Genomic DNA, 17,534 nt, shown 5'->3' with positions numbered 1-17,534 from the left:
CTGAGGGCAACTGTTGACCCTACTTTGTATTAGTTCCTAGATGTCCCCAGGCTGCCCTTTCTCGGGAAGAGTTAATTGGCTCGAGTTGAATACTCCCTACTGATTGGTATTCTTTAAACCTGATACAAAGCAGAAACAGACTATCCGATTTCCTATTTAAGAGGCCAAACTTGCACCTTTGACCAGTGCAGACATGCAGGTTTGTAGGATGATATATAAAAGATTGTTTGGCAGTGGCGCTGTGCATGCATGGGCAGCTTTAATCTGGCTTCGTTTGATGTTTGTCCAGGCAAAGCACAGCAGCATGTAATAAAATAAATGATTCCCTCTATCTCACATCAAAAAATGTTCTTAGTATTGTATTTGCATTGGATTCTACATTATTGTTGCTGTATGCATGCTTTACCTTTCAGACGCATATACACTATATTACCAAATGTATTGGGACACCTGCCTTTACACACACATGAACTTTAATGGCATCCCAGTCTTAGTCCGTAGGGTTCACTATTGAGTTGGCCCACCCTTTGCAGCTATGACAGCTTCAACCCTTCCGGGAAGGCTGTCCGCAAGGTTTATGAGTGTGTCTATGGGAATGTTTGACCATTCTTCCAGAAGGGCATTTGTGAGGTCAGGCACTGATGTTGGACGAGAAGGCCTGGCTCGCAGTCTCCACTCTAATTCATCCCAAAGGTGTTCTATCGGGTTGAGGTCAGGACTCCATGCAGGCCAGTCAAGTTCCTCCACCCCAAACTCGCTCATCCATGTCTTTATGGACCTTGCTTTGCGTACTGGTCCAAATCATTTGGTGGAAAGGGGATTATGGTGTGGGGTTGTTTTTCAGGGGTTGGGCTTGGCCCCTTAGTTTCAGTGAAGGGAACTCTTAAGGCATCAGCATACCAAGACATTTTGGACAATTTCATGCTCCCAACTTTGTGGTAACAGTTTGGGGATGCCCCCTCCTGTTCCAACATGACTGCGCACCAGTGCGCAAAGCAAGGTCCATAAAGACATGGATGGGTGAGTTTGGGGTGGAGGAACTTAACTGGCCTGCACAGAATCCTGACCTTAACCCGATAGAACACCTTTGGGATGCATTAAAGTGGAGATTGCAAGCCAGGCCTTCTCATCCACACCAGTACCTGACCTCACAAGTGCGCTTCTAGAAGAATGGTGAAACATTCCCATAGACATAGACACACTCCTAAACCTTGTGGACGACCTTCCCAGAAGGGTTGAAGCTGTTATAACTGCAAAAGGGAGGGTCAACTCAATATTGAACCCTACGGACTAAGACTGGGATGCCATTAAAGCTCATATGTGTGTAAAGGCAGGCGTCTCAATACTTTTGGTAATATAGTGTATGTCATGGACCCTATTAAGACTATTGATTCATAATCAACCGTGCACACAAAACCTATAGAATAATAACGTACAACACATTGCTTATGATGGTGGTGATAAGGACCCCCCTCCAAATGCACCATAGACTTATTAGGTAGACGGGGGGGGGGGGGGTGCTCCCAGGGACATGAATTTAATTTAGAGATGAAGATTATTTCCAAATCTGAAATAACTACTTGTCAGACATAATTTGGAGAAATAAAACAAACTGAATAGAGTAAACGTAAAATTCATACTGGAATTGCCTAGCCAATATTTGTAGAAAGCAGCTATTCCTTAAGACTCTGTTAAATGCAAGTATATGACAGCAGCGGGAGAGCAACCCCCCCCCTCCCGCCACGTTCCGGTGCTTACCGCAGTCGTCGGTAGTGGCGGAGGCGATCGGGTCCTGTGTCCTAATATGTTTCCTGTTTTCCAGAAGGGGGAAAGTTGTGTATTTCTCAAACATTATTCACCTTGACAAAATTCTAATGCTGAGGATCCATTCACACATCTGCTACTCCGTGAAGTGAATCTGCAGCTCATGTTAAAGCAAAAAAGAGAATTTTTACTTTAAATTCCATATAGTGGAGTACGGTACTTATAAAACTTTGAAAATTATAACCTGGTAGGTGGAGAGACTGCTAGAGAGCAGATCACCCAACCAAAAGTCTGTAGCATTTGACTTGTCCTGCAAACATTTACAGATAGCTGTGAGATGAGTCCATAAGAGGAAGGTTGTCCAGATAACCTGTCTTGGATGTCTATGGATGACAGGTATTCCTCTTGTCCCAGAGAGGCACTTACCGGATTCCATGCAAAATTTTGGAATTCAAAGGTATTTGTTGAGGGATTTTAGATCCAGAATAAGATGAATACCCCTTTTGACTTTGGTACTATGAACAAGTTTGTATAGCATCCTTTCAACCTGTCCTGTGGAGGTACTGGCACAGCTACTCCCTGGGACAAGAGATGACTCAGGGCATTTTACAAATCTGACTTCCCTTGGGCAGTTTTTGGTTGAATTGAGAGAAGAAAGTGGCAAAAGGGTAGAGTTTTGAACCCTATTTTGAACCCATTTGAAACCACTGATTGAACCCACAGGTCTGGGATGTCTGTGATCCAGAGCCAGGCAAACTGTAACAGATGTCCCCCACTCTTAGGCGTAAGGGGGCCCTTTCATTGGGAAGAGGGCTTTGGGGAAGACTTGGTGGGCTTTGTGGACCAAGTCTTGCATGAAAAGAAAGGCTGAACTTTAGGTTTTGAAGTTGAAGCCTGGGCATAATGGTTAGGTGCTCTGCATTTTGAAGAAGCAGAGTCTCCTGATGGGGGTTTTGGAATCGTCCACTGTGGAATTAAACATTGCCACTTGCAACATCTTTAAATAAATTTTCAAGTGACTCCCCAAAAATGAAGTTTGCCTTCAAAGGGCATAGGTGTGAGGTATCTTTTACAGGCAGCTTTAGCTGTCCAGGCTTCGAGCAGTAACATTTTGTGCATGTGAATGGAGATAAGGGTCATTCTGGAAATTTGTCAGCACCTGTTCTAGGACATCCACACAAAACAGCAGAGAAGATAATTGCTCAGTTAAAGGCACAGTCCAGTTATACAGTGTGTTGGTTGTTCATTGCCCTAAACCAGTTAGCTGACATATTGAAACTGGAGACAGCTGGCTGCAGAATTGGGCCTGCACCAGTAAAGAGAGCCTTTAAGAGCACCTCAGACTTTTTCTGCAGAATCTTTGAATGAAGGAACATCTTCAGTTGGTACAGTGAGATGTTTGTTTAGGACTGAGGGAGCAGGATCAACTACCAGAACAGACCACTTTTTAGTGAACTCTTTATACTAGATATAGTTCAGCAACAATTTTTGGATGAGTAAAAATCTCATCTGGAGTGATCCAGCCATCACAGATTGTCTATTCTTTTTGTTTATGAAAGAGGACTGTCTTCATATTTTGAAGGGCTCTTCATACCCAATGAGGCATGGCGAGACTGAGGAGAATCAAGTGCGGCATGCCAACGCCTTTGTGCACAGAAGAAGTGAGCATATCAGTGTTAGCAAGTATATCATGTGAAGCTGCAGCTTTCGGTCTAAAGGAGTGTAGGGGTGAGAAATCCTCCACAGCCTTCTCTAACACTGCCTGTACTCTTCATTCCCTTCCATGTCCATCTTGTCTAGGTGGCATATATCAAAACCTGACTCAGGTAGAGACAGAGGAGCTGATGAAAAAGCTTGGCATTTGTAACCTTGGACAGAAATGGATGTATTAAATGTTAGTCGTCTAAAGAATTGTGACATAGATACAAAAAAAAAATCTTTGCCAATTATGCCATTTGTTGCGTGCTGAAATTAAACTAGAGTAGGATGCAGAAACTGGTGTTAACCACTTTAGCTCTGGAAGGTTTTACCCCTTAATGACCAGGCCAATTTGTGTGATACGACACTACATTGCTTTAACTGACAATTGCGCAGTCGTGCGACACTATACCCAACTAAATCGGTGTCCTTTTCTTGCCCACAAATAGAGCTTTCTTTTGGTGGTATTGATCACCTCTGCAGTTTTTATTTTTTGTGCTATAAACAAAAAAAACATCAATTTTGAAAAAAAAAAAATATTTTTTACTTTCTGCTATAAAACACATCCAATAAAAAAACGTAAAAAAATGACTTTCTTCATCAATTTAGACCAAATCCCAATAAGCGTATCTTGATTGGTTTGCGCAAAAGTTATAGCATCTACAAACTATGGGATAGATTTATGGCATCTATTTATTTTTTACTAGTAATGGCGGAGATCAGCGATTTTAAGAGGGACTGCGACATTGCGGCAGGACAGATTGGACATCTGACACTTTTTTGAGAACCAGCGACATTACTACTGTAATTAGTGCTAAAAATATGCACTATTACTGTACTATTGACACTGGCAGGGAAGGGGTAAACACCAGGGACGATGAGAGGGTTAAGTGTGTCCCTAGGGGGTGGTTACTAACTGTGTGTGGGGGGGGGGGTGGACTCACGGGATGAACTGATTAGCAGGAACACAAGATCACTGTGTTAATTCCTGTCAGAACGGCGATCTGCCTTGTTTACATCGGCAGCCCGCCATTCCATTTTTTCTGGGGCGTGATCGCGGGTGGCCGGCGGACATCACGTCCGCTGGACCCACTGATTAGCTCCCCCTCTGGCCAATCAGCACATGCGCCCCCACTGGCTATTGCACGAAATGACATACAGGTACATTGTTTCATGCAATAGAGCCGATCTGCCGCAGTATATATATTGTGGGCGGTCAGCAAGTGGTTAATATCAAGTCCTGCTCTGGTGCAAGTGAAGCATCGTCATTCTGAGGTTAAGTGTTGTGTTCAGCAGAGTGAATCTTCACCTGAAATTATGCCACAGCTCCCTTTTGCCTGATTTCCACCAAAGGTATAAGTGAGGGTATTCCCCTGTGGGGTACTTATGGAGAAGGGTACATAATTATAGGGTAAGCATGTCCAGAAGGAGTATGCAGCAACCTGGGTTTAGATCATTCTGTAGTGAAGTGTTTGTGGTGAAAAGGCAGGAAGAGATACCTGAGTTTTACAGGTTATAGGCAGAAGTGGCTATAAAGTGTGTGATCAGTGGTGTGATCACACCTGGACACTCACCTGAAACTAAGCTCTGAGTGTTTGAATTTTAGCGCCAATTTAAAAAAAGTTTACACTTAGGGGTGTACTCACTTTTGTTGCCAGCGGTTTAGACATTAATGACTGTGTGTTATTTTGAGGGGACAGCAAATTTACACTGTTATAAAAGCTGTACACTGACTACTTTACATTGTAGCAAAGTGTCATTTCTTCAGTGTTGTCACATGAAAAGATATAATAAAATATTTACAAAAATGTGAGGGGTGTACTTACTTTTGTGAGATACTGTATCTTTTGAAAATGCTATTTGTATCATGGCTATGCTAATCCAGAGGCTTCAATGCTTTGAGCCAGTGAGCTGGAAATGTATTTACTATACATCAGTAATTCAAATTCATGCTGCATGCTTGTTTTCAGTAATTAAAAAGTAATGAAACCAAAGACAGCCATGTAAGTAGCATTTTAAAAATTTGGCAATGGCATTCTCTGTATATTTTCAGAAAGATTTATTTTTATTTTTTGGGGGGGTTAATCGTTGCTCTGTAAGCCAATTCCTCCAAATTTCTAAGGTACCTTAAAAAAATGAAAGCAAAAGTTTCCAGTTGCTATGGTCTGCATCACGACTTTTCTGTATAATTGCAGCTTGAAAATAAACAACTCGAGCAGGAGGCGGAGCCTAGCAGAGCAGACATGCATTGTTAGAGCTCCACACCGCTGAGGAGAGAAGAGAAGGACAAAGCGGGGCCTGCAGGCTCAAAAGGTATCCATTTGAACCTTTTTTCCCCTGGGAACAAACTGTGAAAGTTTGGGAAGGAAATATGGTACTGGGAGGAAACCGTGGCAGAAATAAAAATCACCTCACAAAGAGCTCACAGGCACTCACTGCAGCTGAAGCAGCTCCAGTCACCTCACAAGATACAGCATCAGGGCGCTCTCACAGACAGAAAATGTCACAGCAAGACTCTCCATTTGAGTCAGATACAGAACAAATCCTCTCACAAACTTCTCCACAAGCCTCCTCAGTATCCCCAGTAATATTATTACAATTTGAAAAGATGCTTCATAAGGCTTTAAAGCAAACCTCAGACCAAATAACAAAAAGCCTAACCAAAGAAATAAGAGAGCTGGGAAACCGCACCGCAGCCTTAGAAATAAAAATGGATGAAATTGAAATTACAACCCAAGAAAATATAACAGAATTGGAACAATTAAAAAAAGAGAATTTAATACTTCAAACTAAGCTCGAAGATTACGAAAATAGAGCCAGACGTTCAAACTTACGCATAAGGGGAATACCTGAAACTGTGACAGACCTGCAATCTACTATTACTGCTCTATTACAAGAACTAAAGCCAGATATCCCTATTGAACGTTTAGAACTGGACAGAGTACACAGAGCCCTCACAGCCAAAAAGAAAGATGGACCCCTACGTGATATAATCACAAAATTTCATTATTACAGAACGAAAGAACAAATACTAATTGCTGCAAGAGAAAAAAAGGAACTTAATTTTCAAGGACACAATTATCAAATTTTTGCTGACCTATCCCAACTTACTATTACTAAAAGACGAACCATGAAACCCCAACTAATGGAACTGCAACGCCACAACATTATGTATCAATGGGGCTTCCCCTTTTCAGTCAGATTTAACTACCAAGGTACAATTTACAGAAGCAGATCAGCAGATGAACTACAACAAACCCTTTTAAAATTAAATCTGACAGAACCCACAAGCAGCAACTCTCCCACACGCAGAAGAATGGCATCATCTTCACCTTCAGGCAGCACCCAGAAAATTTCAGAACAAAATGGGAATCATCATTCTCACAAAAGAGGCCGTTATGCCACATCATCCATGGACCAAGAAGATTCAATGGACTGACATCCTAATTCCTGATATCTCTTCATTTATTATACTAAGAGATGGTTCTCTATAAAAAAACCTGTATTTATAACTGAATGTAACTGCATTCTGATAGTCACACACTGTGTGGGATCATGTTACATTCCAGTTATATTTCTTATTACTTCTGATTCATATAGCCTTAGAATATATAAGTGAAATAAGGAAATTCTTGTTCAGTTATATATTATCAGGTAATAACAATAGATTTATTACTTTTTAGGACAAATATGTTCAATAATCCAGAAGTAATGGAAGCTTTTTCTTTCTTTTCTTAAAACAAATATATTATTACCTAACTAGTTCCTAGAATTATGTTTTTGTTTATTCTAATCTGAAGCAATACAACCTCAATTTTATGAGTTAACATATCTAAACAGTTACGTATGAATAAAATATGTAATTGTTTACTCTAAAAGGGTTAAAATCCCAAAATAATTCAAACTATCTTCATCAATACCAAAGTTATTAACAGTACCTTTCTAACTGAATTATCTAGCCTAGGGCAAGACTAACCATATACAACCACCCTGGAATAAATAATTTCAACAAAAACTATATTCTGCACTCCAATTAACCACTTAAGGACCGCCTAACGCCGATTTACGTCGGCAAGGCGGCACGGGCAGGCAAAATCACGTACATGTACGTGATTTGCCTCTCGCGGGTGGGGGGTCCGATCGGACCCCCCCCCGGTGCCCGAAGCGGTCCCGTTCTGTTCCCCGGCGATCCGAGATGAGGGGGAGGCCATCCGTTCGTGGCCCCCCCCTCGCGATCGCCGCCGGCCAATGGGAACACTCCTTTGCTGCTGTATGCTAAACAGCAGCAAAGGAAATGATGTCATCTCCCCTCGGCTCGGTATTTTCCGTTCCAGCGCCGAGGGGAGAAGACATCAATGTGAGTGCACAACACTACACACACACAGTAGAACATGCCAGGCATACAAAACACCCCGATCCCCCCCCCGATCGCCCCCCGATCCCCCCCCAATCACCCCCCCCCCCCCGTCACAAACTGACACCAGCAGGTTTTTTTTTTTTTTTTTTTTTTTTTTTTCTGATTACTGCATAGTGTCAGTTTGTGACAGTTACAGTGTTAGGGCAGTGAATATTACCCCCCTTTAGGTCTAGGGTACCCCCCTAACCCCCCCTAATAAAGTTTTAACCCCTTGATCACCCCCTGTCACCAGTGTTGCTAAGCGATCATTTTTCTGATCGCTGTATTAGTGTCGCTGGTGACGCTAGTTAGTGAGGTAAATATTTAGGTTCGCCGTCAGCGTTTTATAGTGACAGGGACCCCCATATACTTCCTAATAAATGTTTTAACCCCTTGATTGCCCCCTAGTTAACCCTTTCACCACTGATCACCGTATAACCGTTACGAGTGATGCAGGTTAGTTCGTTTATTTTTTATAGTGTCAGGGCACCCGCCGTTTATTACCTAATAAAGGTTTAGCCCCCTGATCGCCCGGCGGTGATATGCGTCGCCCCAGGCAGCGTCAGATTAGCGCCAGTACCGCTAACACCCACGCACGCAGCATGCGCCTCCCTTAGTGGTATAGTATCTGATCGGATCAATATCTGATCTGATCAGATCTATACTAGCGTCCCCAGCAGTTTAGGGTTCCCAAAAACACAGTGTTAGCGGGATCAGCCCAGATACCCGCTAGCACCTGCGTTTTGCCCCTCCGCCCAGCCCACCCAAGTGCAGTATCGATCGATCACTGTCACTTACAAAACACTAAACGCATAACTGCAGCGTTCGCAGAGTCAGGCCTGATCCCTGCGATCGCTAACAGTTTTTTTGGTAGCATTTTGGTGAACTGGCAAGCAAGCACCAGGCAGCGTCAGGTTAGCGCCAGTACCGCTAACACCCACGCACGCACCGTACACCTCCCTTAGTGGTATAGTATCTGATCGGATCAATATCTGATCCGATCAGATCTATACTAGCGTCCCCAGCAGTTTAGGGTTCCCAAAAACGCAGTGTTAGCGGGATCAGCCCAGATACCTGCTAGCACCTGCGTTGTGCCCCTCCGCCCGGCCCAGCCCAGCCCACCCAAGTGCAGTATCGATCGATCACTGACACTTACAAGGCACTAAACGCATAACTGCAGCGTTCGCAGAGTCAGGCCTGATCCCTGCGATCGCTAACAGTTTTTTTGGTAGCATTTTGGTGAACTAGCAAGCACCGGCCCCAGGCAGCGTCAGGTTAGCGCCAGTACCGCTAACACCCACGCACGCAGCATACGCCTCCTTTAGTGGTATAGTATCTGAACGGATCAATATCTGATCCGATCAGATTAGATCTATACTAGCGTCCCCAGCAGTTTAGGGTTCCCAAAAACGCAGTGTTAGCGGGATCAACCCAGATACCTGCTAGCACCTGCGTTTTGCCCCTCCGCCCGGCCCAGTCCAGCCCACCCAAGTGCAGTATCGATCGATCACTGTCACTTACAAAACACTAAACGCATAACTGCAGCGTTCGCAGAGTCAGGCCTGATCCCTGCGATCGCTAACAGTTTTTTTGGAAGCTTTTTATTGAACTGGCAAGCACCAGCGGCCTAGTACACCCCGGTCGTAGTCAAACCAGCACTGCAGTAACACTTGGTGACGTGGCGAGTCCCATAAGTGCAGTTCAAGCTGGTGAGGTGACAAGCACAAGTAGTGTCCCGCTGCCACCAAAAAGACAAACACAGGCCCGTCGTGCCCATAGTGCCCTTCCTGCTGCATTCGCCAATCCTAATTGGGAACCCACCACTTCTGCAGCGCCCGTACTTCCCCCATTCACATCCCCCAACGAAATGCAGTCGGCTGCATGAGAGGCATTTTTATGTGCTCCCGAGTACCCCTACCCAACGAACCCCCCCCAAAAAGATGTTGTGTCTGCAGCAAACGCGGATATAGGCGTGACACCCGCTATTATTGTCCCTTCTGTCCTGACAATCCTGGTCTTTGCATTGGTGAATGTTTTGAACGCTACCATACACTAGTTGAGTATTAGCGTAGGGTACAGCATTGCACAGACTAGGCACACTTTCACAGGGTCTCCCAAGATGCCATCGCATTTTGAGAGACCCGAACCTGGAACCGGTTACAGTTATAAAAGTTAGTTACAAAAAAAGTGTAAAAAAAAAAAATATATATATAAAATAAAAAAAAATAGTTGTCGTTTTATTGTTCTCTCTCTCTATTCTCTCTCTCTATTGTTCTGCTCTTTTTTTACTGTATTCTATTCTGCAGTGTTTTATTGTTATTGTTATTGTTATTGTTATTATGTTTTATCATGTTTGTTTTTCAGGTATGTAATTATTTATACTTTATTGTTTACTGTGCTTTATTGTTAACCATTTTTTTGTCTTCAGGTACGCCATTCACAACTTTGAGTGGTTATACCAGAATGATGCCTGCAGGTTTAGGTATCATCTTGGTATCATTCTTTTCAGCCAGCGGTCGGCTTTCATGTAAAAGCAATCCTAGCGGCTAATTAGCCTCTAGACTGCCTTTACAAGCCGTGGGAGGGAATGCCCCCCCCCCCCCCACCGTCTTCCGTGTTTTTCTCTGGCTCTCCTGTCTCAACAGGGAACCTGAGAATGCAGCCGGTGATTCAGCCAGCTGACCATAGAGCTGATCAGAGACAAGAGTGGCTCCAAACATCTCTATGGCCTAAGAAACCGGAAGCTACGAGCATTTTATGACTTAGATTTCGCCGGATGTAAATAGCGCCATTGGGAAATTGGGGAAGCATTTTATCACACCGATCTTGGTGTGGTCAGATGCTTTGAGGGCAGAGGAGAGATCTAGGGTCTAATAGACCCCAATTTTTTCAAAAAAGAGTACCTGTCACTACCTATTGCTATCATAGGGGATATTTACATTCCCCGAGATAACAATAAAAATGATTTAAAAAAAAAAAAAAATGAAAGGAACAGTTTAAAAATAAGATAAAAAAGCAAAAAAATAATAAAGAAAAAAAAAAAAAAAAAAAAAAGCACCCCTGTCGCCCCCTGCTCTTGCGCTAAGGCGAACGCAAGCGGCGGTCTGTCGTCAAACGTAAACAGCAATTGCACCATGCATGTGAGGTATCGCCGCGAAGGTCAGATCGAGGGCAGTAATTTTTGCAGTAGACCTCCTCTGTAGATCTAAAGTGGTAACCTGTAAAGGCTTTTAAAGGCTTTTAAAAATGTATTTATTTTGTTGCCACTGCACGTTTGTGCGCAATTGTAAAGCATGTCATGTTTGGTATCCATGTACTCGGTCTAAGATCATCTTTTTTATTTCATCAAACATTTGGGCAATATAGTGTGTTTTAGTGCATTAAAATTTAAAAAAGTGTGTTTTTTCCCCAAAAAATGCGTTTGAAAAATCGCTGCGCAAATACTGTGTGAAAAAAAAAAATGAAACACCCACCATTTTAATCTGTAGGGCATTTGCTTTAAAAAAATATATAATGTTTGGGGGTTCAAAGTAATTTTCTTGCAAAAAAAAAAAAACTTTTTCATGTAAAAAATAAGTGTCAGAAAGGGCTTTGTCTTCAAGTGGTTAGAAGAGTGGGTGATGTGTGACATAAGCTTCTAAATGTTGTGCATAAAATGCCAGGACAGTTCAAAACCCCCCCAAATGACCCCATTTTGGAAAGTAGACACCCCAAGCTATTTGCTGAGAGGCATGTCGAGTCCATGGAATATTTTATATTGCGACACAAGTTGCGGGAAAGAGACAAATTTTTTTTTTTTTTTTTTTTTTTTTGCACAAAGTTGTCACTAAATGATATATTGCTCAAACATGCCATGGGAATATGTGAAATTACACCCCAAAATACATTCTGCTGCTTCTCCTGAGTACGGGGATACCACATGTGTGAGACTTTTTGGGAGCCTAGCCGCGTACGGGACCCCGAAAACCAAGCACCGCCTTCAGGCTTTCTAAGGGGCGTGAATTTTTGATTTCACTCTTCACTGCCTATCACAGTTTCGGAGGCCATGGAATGCCCAGGTGGCACAAAACCCCCCCAAATGACCCCATTTTGGAAAGTAGACACCCCAAGCTATTTGCTGAGAGGTATAGTGAGTATTTTGCAGACCTCACTTTTTGTCACAAAGTTTTGAAATTTGAAAAAAGAAAAAAAAAAAAAGTTTTTTCTTGTCTTTCTTCATTTTCAAAAACAAATGAGAGCTGCAAAATACTCACCATGCCTCTCAGCAAATAGCTTGGGGTGTCTACTTTCCAAAATGGGGTCATTTGGGGGGGGGTTTGTGCCACCTGGGCATTCCATGGCCTCCGAAACGGTGTTAGGCAGTGAAGAGTAAAATCAAAAATTCACGCCCTTAAAAACGCTGAAGGCGGTGATTGGTTTTCGGGGCCCCGTACGCGGCTAGGCTCCCAAAAAGTCCCACACATGTGGTATCCCCATACTCAGGAGAAGCAGCTAAATGTATTTTGGGGTGCAATTCCACATAGGCCCATGGCCTGTGTGAGCAATATATCATTTAGTGACAACTTTGTGCAAAAAAAAAAAAAAAAAAAAAAAAAAGTGTCACTTTCCCGCAACTTGTGTCAAAATATAAAATATTCCATGGACTCAATATGCCTCTCAGCAAATAGCTTGGGGTGTCTACTTTCCAAAATGGGGTCATTTGGGGGGGGTTGTGCCACCTGGGCATTCCATGGCCTCCGAAACTGTGATAGGCAGTGAAGAGTGAAATCAACAAGTTACACCCTTAGAAATCCTGAAGGCGGTGATTGGTTTTCGGGGTCCCATACGCGGCTAGGCTCCCAAAAAGTCCCACACATGTGGTATCCCCGTACTCAGGAGAAGTAGCTGAATATATTTTGGGGTGCAATTCCACATAGGCCCATGGCCTGTGTGAGCAATATATCATTTAGTGACAACTTTTTGTAAATATTTTTTTTTTTTTTTTTTTTGTCATTATTCAATCACTTGGGACAAAAAAAATAAATATTCAATGGGTTCAACATGCCTATCAGCAATTTCCTTGGGGTGTCTACTTTCCAAAATGGGGTCATTTGGGGGGGTTTTGTACTGCCCTGCCATTTTAGCACCTCAAGAAATGACATAGGCAGTCATAAACTAAAAGCTGTGTAAATTCCAGAAAATGTACCCTAGTTTGTAGACGCTATAACTTTTGCGCAAACCAATAAATATACGCTTATTGACATTTTTTTTACCAAAGACATGTGGCCGAATACATTTTGGCCTAAATGTATGACTAAAATTGAGTTTATTGGATTTTTTTTATAACAAAAAGTAGAAAATATCATTTTTTTTCAAAATTTTCGGTCTTTTTCCGTTTATAGCGCAAAAAATAAAAACTGCAGAAGTGATCAAATACCATCAAAAGAAAGCTCTATTTGTGGGAAGAAAAGGACGCAAATTTCGTTTGGGTACAGCATTGCATAACCGCGCAATTAGCAGTTAAAGCGACGCAGTGCCAAATTGGAAAAAGACCTCTGGTCCTTAGGCAGCATAATGGTCCGGGGCTCAAGTGGTTAATGAAAGATCATTTTGATGTCTTTTGACATAGCACTTCTCTCCTGTAAGCGGAAGATCCGTGTACCCCCATTAGCCCTCCTCATTCTCCCAACCATATTATGTGGGAGTGTGACGAAGGCACTTATTCCCCTGAGAGAGATATTTATTCTCTTTCACGGGTAAATTGTGATTACTTGCAAAAAATAATTTATACAATGTATCATCTAATCTCATATGTTTTTTGTTTACTCTTTACTCCAGAATTCACTGGTTTCTTTTCTATCTATTCATCTCTTCAGTCCACACAGGTTGATCTGCGCAGTCAGCTCTGCATAACAAAAAGTAAGTCAAAACTATTTGATCTATTGCCATGGCACCACTGAATATACTTTCCCTGAATGTTCAGGGAATAAATGTCCCACAAAAAAGGACGAAAGCCTTCCGTACTTTCCATAACAAGAAGGCTCACATAGTATGCCTCCAAGAAACACACTTCACCAAAGATTCTACTCCAAAATATATTTCTCCTTTTTATCAACAAATTTACACGGCTTCTGCCTGTACCAAGCAAAGGGGAACTCTAATTGCATTTCACCGATCCACACCATTCACCTTATCATCAGAAATTAAAGACCCAGAAGGTAGATACCTGATACTCATGGGTTATATAATGGATACAGCAATCACAGTGATTTCCTACTACGCTCCTAACAAACAACCTACACCATTCCTCTCACATATATTACAAGTGATTAATACACACAAAATAGGAACAGTGATAATGTGTGGGGATTCGAACCAGGCCCTCCTCCCATTTCTAGATAAATCACCTTTTACACCATCCAAAATAACCTCTAGATTACCTTTTTCTCAACTTCTTTCTAAATACAATCTGGTAGATTCATGGAGAGAAAGTAACCCAATGAAAAAGAAATTCACTTATTTCTCGCACCCTCATCAAACCTTCACCAGAATAGATCATATTTTTCTAACAATAGGAATGATACCAGAAATTATTGCATCAGATATAATTCCGATTCCGTGGTCTGACCATAATGCAGTATACACTACTATAGCCTCAGCCATACCAAAAGCGCATGACCCAACGTGGTACTTACCGGACATAATGCTCAAACACCCACTACATCAGATGGCCATTGAACAAGCTTTAAAGGAATACATATCAATTAATAATACAACAGATATCTCCCCAATAACACTGTGGGAAGCTCATAAGCCTGTCTTGCGTGGTACAATACAAAGACAAATGGCACTATTTAAACGGGAACGCAAAAATCTAGCAAAAAAACTAGAACTCAATTTTAATGCAGCCTACATATCATTTCAAGATAATCCATCTCAGAGTACAAAATCTCATCTGGAAAAATCTAGATTGGAATACGATCTATTTCTCACTGAGTCAGTTGATAAATCCCTCAAACGCTCCAAACACAATTTCTACATGAATACAAACAAACCAGGTACATATTTGGCTCGGGCATTAAATTCAACTAACAAATCTTTCAAACCAATACGTTTGAAATTATCAAAAAATGTTTACACTTGTAATCCAGTTAAAATAGTCCATAAATTTCACTCACATCTCGCAACTTTATACAAGACAAACAATGAATTTAATCCTACAGAGGCTGAATCCTTCTTCTCAAAAATAACCTTACCTGAGTTGTCTCAGAATCAAAAAAGCAGTTTGGATGAGCCTATAACTATAGATGAAGTTGCTAACGCCATAAAAGACCTAAAACTTAACAAAAGACCAGGCCCAGACGGCTACTCAGCTTTATACTATAAAACATTCTCAGAAATACTCTCTCCCATTCTCACTGAAACTTTTAACAAACTTCTAGATGGACATTCTTTTCGGCAAGAAACACTAATGGCAATTGTTTGTATGATCCCAAAACCCCTTTCTGATGATACTTCCTGTGTGAATTATCGGCCTATCTCTCTGTTAAACCTCGATATTAAATTATTAGCAAAAATAATAGCAAAACGCCTCAATAGCATTATAGGAAAATTAATACATAGAGATCAAGTAGGCTTCATGCCAAATAGACAGGCAGGCGATAATATACGCAGGGCAGTGTTATTGGCACATATTGCTAAAAAACGGAAAATCCCTTTATGTTTTCTATCTCTCGATATTAAGAGGGCATTTGACACAGTATCCTGGCAATATATGCAATATTCATTACAAAAATGGGGTTTTGGACCCCACTTTTTAACATGGATCAAAGCATTATATAATAAACCCAAAGCCTATATAAAATATGCTGGATACAAATCTGAAGCCTTTAATATCGAAAGAGGTACCCGACAGGGTTGCCCATTATCTCCCTTATTATTTGCCCTTATACTCGAACCCATGGCCCAATACATCAGAACAAACCAAACTATAACTGGCATTGAAGTAGGAGGTATTACACACAAATTATGTATATTTGCAGACGATATATTACTTTTTCTATCATCACCACAGGTCTCTGGTCCTAACTTAATACCAGCTCTTGATGGGTTTGCAGCCCTATCCGGCCTTATGATTAATCCTAAGAAATGCCTAGTGCTTAATATTTCACTCACAAACATGGAATTGATCCCGGCTAGGGCTGCACTCCCATTCACATGGGCAGAAAAATCAATCCCATATCTTGGAATTCATTTAACAGCATCTCATTCTGACTTATTCTCAACCAATTATCCTCCTGTATTAAGACAGATCACAAATCTAATAAAACAATGGTCGCAACTTCCTTTATCCTGGATAGGGAAGATTAATGCAATCAAAATGACTATTCTACCCAAATTGCTTTATCTATTCAGAGTCCTCCCTATTCCAATTCCTTCCTATTTTTTGAGAATAGTACAAAAAAGAGCAACTTCGTTTATATGGGGCTCTTCTAAACCACGTATACCTATACACACACTACATCTTCCCAAAAATAAAGGAGGCCTGGGATACCCTAATTTTACTAACTACTACAGAGCAGCACATTTGGCCAGTCTGTCCAAATACCATGCAAAACAGGAAATCCCATTATGGGTATTTATAGAGGCTTCAGAAAATGACCCTCTATTAATATCAAATTTATTATGGCTTGATCCTAAAGACCGCTTTAAAATTCATAATCCCATAACTAAACACTTCTTATCTCTCTGGGATAAACTAAAAACCAAATATCAGTTACAATCTCCACACAATCCTCTCCTTTCTTTTATCAGAAATCCGGCCTTTTATCCGGCATGGATCTACCCAAATTCTTTTAAAGCTTGGACAACATCAGGCATTCAGACACTAAATGACTTCATAGCATCTAAATCATTCCTTTCATTCCCATCGCTTAGAGAAAAATATGATCTACCAAACTCTGAGATATTTAGATATCTCCAAATCAAAAATTTCTATACACCATTCCTAAAGGGGGATACACCATTATCCCAATTATCCATTTTTGAATCAATCTGTACAAAAGATCCATTTGCTAAAGGTACAATTTCATCACTTTATAATCAATTATATGGAGTAGCAAATCTTAATAGACCCTCTTACGTTCAGAGGTGGGAGGAGGACCTGGGACGAACTTTAGAAGACACGGACTGGTCTAACATATGGCTCACATCTAAGTCATCTTCACCCAACATCTTAGCACTGGAGACAAATTATAAAGTCCTAACTCGCTGGTACCTTGTACCCGCTAGAGTGGCAAAATATTCACCTAATACCTCAGCTCTTTGTTTTCGAGGATGCCCAGAAATAGGCACATATTTACACATATGGTGGACGTGCCCAGTAATCCAAACCTTCTGGAAGGAAGTCTTCGTGATTGCATCTAAAATATTTAAAAAAATAATACAACCAGATCCATATTTAACTTTACTTAATCTAAAACCGGAATGGTTAACACTCTCTCAATTCAAACTTATGATCCAACTAATAACGGCTGCAAAACAAACAGTGGCCAAGGCATGGAAATCTCCTACATTGGTACTAGCAGAAACAATTCACAGAATGAATAATACAATGTCCCATGCTAAGATGGTAGCCATCGATCAAAATCAAATTCCAAAATTTGAAAAACTTTGGCATCCTTGGATAAAACAACAG

This window comes from Aquarana catesbeiana, linkage group LG06 (genome assembly GCF_042186555.1).
Source record: "Aquarana catesbeiana isolate 2022-GZ linkage group LG06, ASM4218655v1, whole genome shotgun sequence".
In the NCBI taxonomy this organism is placed as follows: domain Eukaryota; kingdom Metazoa; phylum Chordata; class Amphibia; order Anura; family Ranidae; genus Aquarana; species Aquarana catesbeiana.
Note: the sequence above shows the minus strand (reverse complement) of the source record.